The sequence below is a fragment of the Hemitrygon akajei genome, unplaced genomic scaffold (genome assembly GCF_048418815.1).
Source record: "Hemitrygon akajei unplaced genomic scaffold, sHemAka1.3 Scf000041, whole genome shotgun sequence".
Lineage (NCBI taxonomy): Eukaryota > Metazoa > Chordata > Chondrichthyes > Myliobatiformes > Dasyatidae > Hemitrygon > Hemitrygon akajei.
In genome coordinates this window covers 3,566,313-3,577,310 of record NW_027331927.1, presented here as the reverse complement: position 1 = coordinate 3,577,310, position 10,998 = coordinate 3,566,313, and the positions used below count along the sequence as shown (strand labels likewise).

Genomic DNA, 10,998 nt, shown 5'->3' with positions numbered 1-10,998 from the left:
ATATCGGCATTAGCATAATTGACAAAATAAAAATCATTTCGATCAATGTAACGAGCATTTAAATAAAACAGTCAGATACCTGAATCCTCCATTCAGGAAAGACGTTTCAGCCGATGGTATCTGTACTTTATTACAGTGCGGATACCGTATCAGAGTAAAGGCTGATTTATACCTCTGCGTCAAATGATCGCCGTGGGTACGGCGTATCCGTGTAACCTACACTGTACCCTACGCCCTACTCTACGCCATAGCCTGACGCGCACTTCTCCAAAAATCCAACTGCGCGTCGCGGCGACTCAGACCGCAACAAATGTGATTGGTCCGCTTGGTTGCATTGCATTTCCTCCTGTCTGTAGACATACTGTCAGGTACACTGATGCGAAATTAATCGTTGGAGACGATGAACCAAATCTTCAAATCTACCTACCGACACCCGAAAATAATTGAAATACATTTCTTCGTCCATGTCTCTCAGTGGCCGGACAAGCACAGGAAATTCACCCTCCTGCCTCAAACCATAAGGCCATAACCATAAGACCGTAAGACAAAGGAGCAGAAGTCGGCCGTTCGACCCATCGGGTCTGCACCGCCATTTCATCATCAGCTGATCCAATCTCCCCTTCAGTCCCCTTCAATGGTCGTACATACCATCTACTCCGACGTTTTCTCTCTTTTCTGCGTAGCAGTAATTTGAATAAAAGTAACTCTTGCTCAACATTCATCATCTCCAACTCCAACATGATGCGCTCAGTCGCCATTGTTTGAAGTACACGAAGAAACTCTACACGGTGCCATTGAAACCTCATCGCCAACTAGCGTTTTGGCGGTGAATTGCAGGTTTAAATGCTCACAACGGCGCAGGTCACTTACGAAGGGTTCGGCGTAGGCTACTACGCAGAAGTATAAATCAGCAAGACGATGGCATCATAAATAAAGTGAACAGCTCCGGGATCTTACCGGGGACACCAACCGCTACAAGTGTGGGATAGAAAATAGCCGCGATGTAGTAAATCGCCGCATAGTCCATATTCCGTCAGAAGCAGCGTTCAGTTGCACGGAGCGTTTCAGCTGCTCAGAAGGACTGGTGATCGGTTTAGCAGACTTTTATTGAGGTGAGAGCAATTCCACTGAGGCAATTAGCGTAACTATCACGTCAGGGACATTAGTGACAACCAACTGCACGAACACTTACGTTAAAATATTTTTACTCACTCTGTCACCGTGTTATTAATTTGACTTCTCAAGGGACATTGCAATCTATTTACTTTAAAACAAAATATGAAGTGAATTTTCCATGTTATCTTCCATGATACCTGGCATGAACAATTTAAATGTGATATTTTTATGTCTGTGTTCCCTTTAAAGTTGGCATTCATCTTGAAATCGATTTATTTTGTAACATTTGACGAAGCACATTCGCTTCTGAAATTGAGGGAAGGAGTTTGTTCTGGCGGGTGAAATGGAGAACACTTCTTTGTTAAAAGGGAATATACGTCAGTTCTTTTCTTTCGTTTGTTCCAGTCATTCCGGGCGGGGTGGGTGATGGAATAAACAATGACAGCTGACATGTGTTACAATAACACTGCATTTATATTCCTCCAAACACATTAAAAGATCCACAACGATATTCCAGAGACCTGTGATCAAAAAGGGAGAGTGTCTTCGGGAAATTAGCGAGGGCTGTGGGCAGTTTGAAGAACAATCTTTTCCAGCGCACACATCGATCGTTTGGCAGGAACCTGATCTCTCTATTGACTTGACCAACCCATACCCGTGACTTACGATGCAATCGATTTAATTTTAAAAATATTTGACTTTGAAGACTGAGAAGGTGAAAAAAGCACTCTACCACCACTGAGAAGAACTTAGACATTTTATTTATTAATTTGTTGAATAATTGACATCACCGGATATCTCGCTGCACTGGCGAACTGTTCTATGAATTTCCACTGAATTCCCCGCAAATAAACTTGTTTGTGCAGCAACTTCACACCATCAGCATGTATCCGGAGTGTTCAACATTTTCCAAGCCTTGGAGGACTCCGAGCTAAAACGTACGCGGGGGAGGCAATGACGGGAGAATGAGACCACAGTGGACAGCGGAGTGGAGACACACGGGGAAGAGAGACATGGGTAGAGAAACTGAGATAAAAACGTGCAAGAGACGGAGGATCAGCGAGATAAGGGAACGCGAAAGAAGTAGAGACATGAGGGAAAAGAAATTTCAAGGAAGCAGACACTTTGGTTTGAAAGACAATGGCGGAGAATGGTTGGTTGTAGAGAGACTGGGAGTAGGTGAAAGAGTTATAGAGTGAGAGAGGGAGCAGAGGAAAGAGGCTGGGAAAAAAAGAGAGACTAGTGGAAGAGAGTCTTGTAGAGATGGGGAGAGGCACGGGGAGCGAAAGAGAGAAGCGCAGGAAGAAAGAGAGAGACTGGGAGAAAGACGGGAGAGAGGAAGAGGTTGAGAAGGAGCGAGTGTCAAGTGCAAGACAAGAGGGGTATAACGGTAGAAGGAGAGTGACGAGGAGAGAAACCAGAAGCGTGGCTACCCTGGTGTCAGTTCTTATTGTGTGTCATTTATCAAACGTCTCCTCTGCTCATGGAGCAAATACTTCTGTAAGCCCGCCTGAAATAATTGTAATTATCCAAATTCCACTAGTCGCCGTGGCAGGGTATTGCTGAGCAGCAGCGCCTGTGCAAGAAAATATGCTCGGAATTGAGTTTTCAACAAGTGTCCCTTGTTTGGGTCCTTTCCATTGGCAAATGCATTCTAACGTGCATTACATCAGAGTCCGTTATATTCTTATTTAGACTGAATCACGTAACGAATACTCTTGTAATCTCAAAGGAATACGGGCCCAACATATTTCGACATCAGGCTCTCCTCTCAACAACGGAGAGGACAATGGGTTTTCTACCAATTAACTTCAAATGGCTTCGGAGTTCAGTTGTGACGCAATCTGCGAATGCGGGCTCGTTGGTCTAGTGGTATGATTCTCGCTTCGGGTGAAAAAGCATATGCGAGAGGTCCCGGGTTCAAATCCCGGACGAGCCCGTTATTGGATATTATCAGCGATTTGCTTTACGATTTTTTTGCATTGACACACGAGATAATTGGCAATATCAAACAGAAACTCTGAAGAAGAAATTGGAAATAGTTTTCAAGGCAGATAAGTTTGAAGTGTCACATTTTGGAATGTCAAACCAGCTGAGTATTTATTCTAGGAATGATAGAGCACTGGGGAGTGAAATCAGCAGGGAGAGAGAGTCGGAGAAGGACAGAGTTTGCTGAAACCCGTCTCATGTGCAGAGAGACTGTGGGAAAGGTGTTCGGCACGCTGGCCTCAGGAGGTCAGTGTAGGAGTTGGGAGACTGTGTTGCTGTTACACTCTGTTGTTGACATACGTGTGAAATGGAAACAGCGCAGCAGTCTTTGGAAAACGATGGGTCTGCATGTTGATGAACGCTGTGGACATTAATGTGGAAGAACAAGAAACTTTCAAGTGAATTTACATTGCTTAACCTCTTCCCTTTTCCCGACCAGGACACGTGCCTTTAACTTGCATACAATATCCGTTTATACATTTCATAGGGTTTCGATTCGGTGCGGGTAGAAATTAGGTGACAGACGAAACTGCTCACTCCGGTCACATTGTTGTGCCAAACGCTTGGGATTTCGAGAGCTGCAATCTTCCCACTGAACTCATTTTCTGCTGATCCAGATTGAGAGTCTCAGTTCTGATCTTCACCAACATCTGTCTTACGGATGTGACTTACTTCAGAATCAGAATCAGATTCGGGTTTAATATCCCGGCCAGATGTCGAGAAATCTGTTAAATTAGCGGCAGCAGCACAATCAATACATGATACATATAGAAATAAAAATCAAACATTCAATTAGAGTAAATATATGTATATTAAATTGGTAAATTAAAATTAGAGCAAAAACAGATAAAAGAGTGATGCAGTGTTCATAGGTTCAATATCCATTTAGACATTGGATGGCAGAGGGGAAGAAATGTTACCTGAATCGCTGAGTGTGTGGCTTTAGGCTTCTGTACCACCTTCCTGATGGTAACAGTGAGAAGAGGAATGTCCTGGGTGATGAAGTCCTTAATGACGGTCGCCGCCTCTCTGAGGCACCACTACATGAAGATGTCCTGGATACAACGGAGGCCTGTCCCCAGGGCGGAGCTGACTGATTTCCTAACTTACTGCCAGTCTCGCCGCTGGCTTTTCGGGGCAACGATGAAGATCCTCCATCCCTGTCAGTCGGCAGCGTTCAGGGATTCATTCATCGTGTCAGTACAATCTCGGTTTGCTCAATTGCCTGCCAAGTCCCGGGTGCGATTCAGAAATAACGACGGATTCATATGTAGACGGGCTCTTCATTTTCGTTTCACTGAAGTTTTCTTTGACCAGTTCGGCTTGATATCTCTGAGCTGAACCCTCGAAATTGTGGGAGCGGTGAGCACTTTCAGTCTGCCCTCTGCCATTTGATTTGTTTGGCATGAGTGACCCTGCCAAGAGCCAAAGCATTAACTCCTAACTCCAGCCAGCTTCGCTCTCCAGGTTACTGAGCCACGCAAGCCTTCACACCGCGACTAGGTTGTGTTCTGTTTGGAGTCTATGGATGTGATCACTAATTACAAGCCAACCCTGAGACGAATACCAGGAATGTCTGACAACATACCGAGCTGAAACCAGTCACGTGAAAGTGACAATCTCAGCCCATCCTGAGTTTGCAGTGAAATGTGCAAACCCTTTCTGAAGAGTGTCGTTCCCCGTGACGCCGCTCGCTGTTCCATTCTGTAGACACTGAACCATTTCAGCAACGACCGAGGACAGATTACACACAGTCTCTCACACCGGGTGGTCCGGAAGAAAAGCCATTGCGTTGACTGTACTGCTGATCAATGTCTGGGACGGGTGAAGCACCGAGGAGGCGGTGACTTTCCCTGCTACCCATGCTGCACTCGGAACTTGGAGGAACACATCGTTTACTTTGATTCTGCAGGCAATCCCGTTTCTAATGACACAAATAGGCGTCTCAGCATCAGATGGATATGCTGGTTGGGTGGAGCCGAAGCAACAACCTTCTCATCAATTTTAGTAAGTCCAGGGAATTAATTGTACTCCAGGGAGAATGCGTCAGGTGAACAAACGCAAATCCTCACAGGAGGTTCAAAAGTGTGAATCTATGGAATTTGTTGCCACGGGCGGCAGTGGAGGCCGGGTCACTGGGTGTATTTAAGGCAGAGATTGATAGGTTTCTCAGGGCATCAAAGGTTATGGTAAGATGGCGGGGGAATGGGACTAAAGGGGAGATTGGATCAGTTCATGACGAAATGGCGGAGCAACCTCGATGGGCCGAATGGCCGACTTCTGCTCCTTTGCCGTATGGTCTTATGGTCTTCTGGGTGAATATCTTCAGGTTCCTGGGCGTCGACATCTCAGCGGATCCATCCTGGTCCCAACATGCTGACGCGGTCACTGTGCAGACGTCATAATTGTTCATTAATGCGATTTAGAGTGCTGTCGAAGAATCAAATGCATTTCTGTGGGCGTACGTGGACAGCATTGTCAGTTCTTGCGTCACAGTCTGGTGTGGGGCGGGGCTCCAATGCGTAGGATCGAAAGAAGCGGCAGAGTACTGTAGTGACGGGCACGCCTCGCCAATATCGAGGACATGTTCTCAATACGGTGCCAAAAGAAGGCTGGGTGCATTATTCAGGACCATCACCAGACCAAACATGCCCTCTACATATTTCTACCCACGGGGGTGGGGAGTGGGGGAGTGTGGCGTGGGGTGGTGGATGTAGAGGAGTCTGAAAATAGAAAATCACATTTTTATTAAGAGCCGCTTTTTCTGCTCAGCTTAGACATTTCTCAACACATGAACGCATGAACTGTCCCTAACAATTCCCTTTTTTTAATTTCTATTTATTTTATTTATTGTAATTTATAGTGATGTACAGAAAATTTTTAAAAATCCTTAGTGAGAGATAACATAGGATCAGAGGATGGGAGTTATATGCAGGCCTCTAGCAGTCGACTTTGAGTACAAATGACAACGGGAGATGCACAAGTCATGTGAAAATGGCAATATTACGATGGTCATTATAGGATCTCAACATGCAGGTAGTTTGGGAATGCCTACTGAATGGTTTTTTAGAGTACATTGTGGTTGAGCCCCTGAGGAAAAGGCAGTTGTGGATTGTGTGCTGTGTTGTGCTTTGACCAGGTAGATTAGTATACAGGAATGCTTCAGAGACAGTGATTGTAATGTGATCGATTTTATCCTGCAGTCTGAGAGCGAGAATCTAAAATTAGACGTATGAGTATTCCATGCAGTAAGTGGAACTGCAGTGGCACGAGTGAGGAGAATAGAAAGGTGCAAACGGTTAATATTATTCTCAAAGCCTGCATGTACAATACAACTCTGATATTTGTCTGCTCCATACGGCAATTAAATACCGAGAGACCATCGGTTTTCATGGAAGGACAAACATCAACCCCGGCACGAGAAAAGAAAAGAAACAAATCTCGCAAACCCCAAAATGCCTCCTCTCCGCAGCAAAAAATATACAGCGACAATAGCAGTCCCCCACACATCACTGGCAGAAAGAAAGTCCGTGAAGATAACAGTCCTCGACCCCGTCACTCGCATGGAAACACAATAGCAATAGCAGTTCCCGTTCACGTCATTCGCAGAGAAAATAAATCAGGGGCGATAACAGTCCTCGACCCTGTCACTCGCAGAAAACAACAGCGACCTAAGTCTAGGGCTGGCCAAGTCGATTGGAAAGGGGAACCAGCAGGGTTAACGGCAGATCCAGCAGGGCTGGTGTTCTAGGGGCAATTGGAAAGGCGCAGGATAGATGCATCACAAATAAGAATAAATATTCGATAGGGAGAGTGAGGCAACAGTGGCTGATACTGGAAAGTAAAGACAGCATAAAGGCAAAACTGAGGGCTTATAATATAGCAAACATTAGTGGGAAGCTGGAGGTTTGGGATGCTTTCAAGATACAAAAGAAAGCAAATAAAATTTGATGAGAGGAAAAATTAAATGGCTAATAATAGAGAAAATATCATTTTTTCGGACATATGAAGAATAAAAGGGATGCGAGAGTGGATGTCAGAAAGCTGGAAAATGACGCGGAAGAAGCTGTAATGGGGGGGGGGGGAAGAATAGACAGACGAACTGAATGAATATTTTGCTCTGTGGAAGACTCCAGCATAATGGCACCGATGAACATGGGTCAGAGGGCATCAGTGAGAGTGGATGTTATGACTCTGGAGAAGGTGCCTGTGAAGCTGAAAGCCCTGAAGCTGTATGTCAACGGGACCAGTTGGACTACACCCCAGGGTTCTAAAAGGGGGAACTGAAGATTCTCGAGGCAATAATAGTTCTCCTTCACGTAGCATTACATTCTAGAATAGATCCTGATGGTTGAAAAATTGGGATTGTCACTCCACTCTGAAAGAAGATAGATAGATAGATAGATAGATACTTTATTCATCCCCATGGGGAAATTCAACTTTTTTTCCAATGTCCCATACACTTGTTGTAGCAAAACTAATTACATACAATACTTAACTCAGTAAAAAATATGATATGCATCTAAATCACTATCTCAAAAAACATTAATAATAGCTTTTAAAAAGTTCTTAAGTCCTGGCGGTAGAATTGTAAAGCCTAATGGCATTGGGGAGTATTGACCTCTTCATCCTGTCTGAGGAGCATTGTATCGATAGTAACCTGTCGCTGAAACTGCTTCTCTAAAGAAAATATAAGAAAGGTAGCCTGACTTCAACGTGTTCAAAAACTCAAAGATTCAAACACATTTAAGATCAAAGACAGTTGAGGAGAATGGGAGAAGATTTGTCAAATAGATCATCGTGTGGTACGATGATGCACATTGGAAGGAAAGATACGGTGGCATTCAAAGGTTTGGGCACCCCTGGTCAAAATTTCTGTTACTGTCAACAGCTAAGCGATTAAAAGATGACCGGATTTCCAAAAGGCATAAAGTTAAAGATGACACATTTCTTTAATATTTTAAGCAAGATTACTTTTTTTGTATTTCCATCTTTTACAGTTTCAAAATAACAAAAAAGGTAAAGGGCCCGAAGCACAGGTTTGGGCACCCTGCATGGTCAGTACTTAGTAATACCCCCTTTGGCAAGTATCACACCTTGTAAAGACTTTCTGTAGCCAGCTCGGAGTCATTCAATTTTTGTTACGGGGACATGCGCCCACTCTTCCTTGCAAAAGGCTTCTCGCTCTGTGAGATGCTTGGGCCATCTTGCATGCAATGCTCTTTTGAGGTCTATCCACAGATTGTTGATGATGTTTAAGTCGGGGGATTGTGAGAGTCATGGCAGAACCTTCAGCTTGTGCTTCTGGAGGTAGTCCTTTGTGGATTTTGATGTGTGTTTAGGATCATTATCCTGTTGTAGAAGCCATCCTCTTTTAATCTTCAGCTTTCTTACAGATGGCGTGATGTTTCCTTCCAGATTTTGCTGGTATTTAATAGAATTTATTATTTCCTCTACCAGCGAATTGTTCCCTGTGCCACTGGCTGCAAGACAAGCCCAACGTATGATGGATCCAACCCCGTGCTTAACAGTTGGTGAGGTGTTCTTTTCATGAAATTCTGCACCCTTTTTTCTCCAAACATACCTTTGCTCATTGCGGCCAATAAGTTCTATTTTAACTTCAACACTCCACAGGACTTGTTTCCAAAATGCATCAGGCTTGTTATAAATGTTAACACAAAGTATACTGCAGATGCAGATTTTGTTATAAATCTTCCTTTGCAAACTTCTGAAGCTGTATTTTGTGGTAAGGACGCAGGATAGGTTTTCTTCTGTTAACTCATATTTGAGGAGATGTCGCTGCACAGTAGAACAGCGCACCACCACTCCAGAGTCTACTAAATCTTCCTGAAGGTCTTTTGCAGTCAAACGGGGGCTTCGATTTGCCTTTCTAGCAATCCTAAGAGCAGTTCTCCCGGAAAGTTTTCTTGGCCATCCAGACGTCAACTTGACCTCTACCGTTACTGTTAACTGCCATTTCGTAATTACATTGCGAACTGAGGAAACGTCTAACTGAAAACGCTTCGCTATCTTCTTATAGCCTTCTCCTGCTTTGTGGGCATCATGTATTTAACTTTCAGAGAGCTAGGCAGCTGCTTAGAGTAGTCCATGGCTGCTGATTGTTGGGACAAGTTTTGAGGAGTCATGGTATTTATAAAGCTTTGAAATTTGCATTACCGGGTATTTCTTAACGATGAATCTGAACAAGCTATGCCCTAACAAGCTAATTAAGGTCTGAGACCATGGTAAAAGTTATCTGAGAGCTCAAATCTCTTGGGGTGCCCAAACTTTGTATGGTGCTCCTTTCATTTATTCCACTCTAAGAATATACAAAAACAAAAGTGATGCACAATCTTGCTTAAACCTTTAAAAGGAATGTTTCATTTTTAAATTTATGACTTTTGGAGATCACTTCATCGTCTACTTCCTTAACTATTCACAATAACAGAAATTTTGACCAAAGGTGCACACACTTTGGCACGCCACTGTAAAAAAATCTCCAAATGAGGACAGTTTTCAGAAATCAGAGGTGCAGAGAGACCTTGTGCAACGTTTACTAAATGTTTACTTCCAGGCTGAGTCAGCGGTAAAGGAAGGCAAATGCAATTTTCACATTCGGTTCAGGAGGGGCAGAATATAAAAGCAACACTGTAATGTTGACATATGTCCATCATTATAAACCCGATTCTGATTCTGACCTTTATTCCCAACAGTGGAAGTCTCCTTCATTTACGATACTGACGCCAGTGTTATCGCTCCACATACACATTCTAATCTAATGGGGTTGAAACAAATTCCACAGCTGTCCAATTATGCTATTAGTATTGCAATGATGATTCAGCATTTCCATTACCGAAATTAAGTACAACCCTCACTTCAGATGCAGTGCTACGGTTGGTGCTGAACATTGATGGAGCTGCGATGGCCGAGTGGTTAAGGCGTTGGACTTGAAATCCAATGGGGATTCCCCGCGCAGGTTCGAACCCTGCTCGCAGCGCTCACTACAAGCAGCAGCGTGTAGTTTGCCAATAAATAAAATCTAACACCCTGGATGCTGTCTGAGCGCTGGCTCCAAATGTGTTCAGTTGACAATCCTTGCAAAATACCTGATCCACCCATTGGCTCGCCATCTCTGTTTCGTGAACAGTTTCCTTTGACAGCCTCACCGCAACTTTATTTTAACTTAATCCCAAAGAAGTACAGCACCTCACACATTCCTGCATTCCTCTTTATTCCAAATAAACACTTTTGTCCAGTTTGCCCACTGAACGAACCAATTGCAGACTAAATATTCTCATTGCAGCCCGCTGTCAGGCTACGTCACGTCTGACGCCACGTCATCAGCCTCACACAGTAAGGACAGCTCATCAATAATCAACCGTCATGACACTACCGATAAAAATTCTTCCAATCTGCAAAGGAGCAACGTCGACACAGATGGCACCAGATATTCGTGTTGACCTTGGGTGTCTAAGGTTATGAGACAGAAACACACGTTCAGCGGTTCAGGAACAGCTTCTTCCCCTCTGCAATCAGAATCACGAATGGACTTTTAAGCTTAGAACACTACCTCACTTTTTTAATATACAATATTTCTGTTTTTGCATATTTTTCATAATCTATTCAATATCGGTAATTGATTTACTTGTGTATTTATTATTATGTTTTATTTCATTTGTTGTTATTATTATTTTCTCTCTCTGCTAGATTATATATTTCATTGAATTGCTGCTGCTAAGTTAACAAATTTCCCATTACCTGCCGGAGATAATAAACCTGATTCTGATTCTCTGTTCAACGCGGTACTTTCCCGATTCGATTTTCATTAACGACATGAATTTCGAGGTACTGAATTCTGGTACTGCATCCAACACAAATCTGGAGCCAGTAACA

At 43.6% G+C, this 10,998-nt stretch overlaps 2 non-coding genes across 2 annotated transcripts; both read left to right on the top strand.

The window, feature by feature from the left end:
* The first annotated feature begins 2,971 nt into the window (after positions 1-2,971).
* trnap-cgg (transfer RNA proline (anticodon CGG)) lies at positions 2,972-3,055 on the top strand. The gene is given in 2 exon segments: positions 2,972-3,007; positions 3,020-3,055. It is a non-coding gene; the product is annotated as a tRNA-Pro (tRNA).
* Positions 3,056-10,020: 6,965 nt separating this feature from the next.
* Positions 10,021-10,102, top strand: trnas-uga (transfer RNA serine (anticodon UGA)). The gene has a single exon. It is a non-coding gene; the product is annotated as a tRNA-Ser (tRNA).
* The last annotated feature ends 896 nt before the right edge of the window (positions 10,103-10,998 follow it).